A 955-nucleotide genomic window follows, 5' to 3' on the forward strand; every position below is an offset into this window, starting at 1 on the left:
CGGCCCCATGAGACTGTAGTTTTCTCGGCCCCTGGTGGTCCTAGGTCGTTCCCGCTGCACAGATTCATGCGCCAGGGCCTCCTACAGACAATGCACTTTGATTTATTGCGTTATCTGTAATAGCACCCAAGATATCACCACATATATATTGGATTTTTCCCTGGCCCAGAGTGTCCGGCCCCCTCGAGACGGTGCTTTCCTCGGCCCCTGGTGGTCCGAGGTCGTTCCCGCTGCACAGCTTCAGGCGCCAGGGCCTCCTGCAGATAACTCACTTTGGTTTATTGCGCTATCTCTAATAGCACCCGAGATATCACCACATATATATTGGATTTTTCCCTGACCCTGAGTGTCCGGCCCCATGAGACGGTGGATGTCTCGGCCCCTGATGGTCCGAGATCGTTCCCGCTGCACAGATTCATGCGCCAGGGCCTCCTGCAGACAATTCACTTTGGTTTATTGCGCTATCTCTAATAGCACCCGAGATATCACCAGATATATATTGGATTTTTCACTGACCCTGAGCGTCCGGCCCCATGAGACGGTCGTTTTCTCGGCCCCTGGTGGTCCGAGAACGTTCCCGCTGCACAGGTTCATGCGCCAGCGTCTCCTACAGACAATGCACTTTGATTTATTGCGCTATCTGTAATAGCACCCGAGATATCACCAGATATATATTGGATTTTTCACTGACCCTGAGTGTCCTGCCCCATAAGACGGTGGTTTTCTCGGCCCCTGGTGTTCCGAGGTCGTTCCCGCTGCACAGATTCATGCGCCAGGGCCTCCTACAGACAATGCACTTTGATTTATTGCGCTATCTCTAATAGCACCCGAGATATCACCAGATATATATTGGATTTTCCCCTGACCCTGAGTGTCCGGCCCCATGAGACTGTGGTTTTCTCGGCCCCTGGTGGTCCGAGGTCGTTCCCGTTGCACAGATTCATGCGCCAGGGCC

The sequence above is a fragment of the Nomia melanderi genome, unplaced genomic scaffold (assembly GCF_051020985.1).
Source record: "Nomia melanderi isolate GNS246 unplaced genomic scaffold, iyNomMela1 scaffold0014, whole genome shotgun sequence".
Taxonomy (NCBI): Eukaryota; Metazoa; Arthropoda; class Insecta; order Hymenoptera; family Halictidae; genus Nomia; species Nomia melanderi.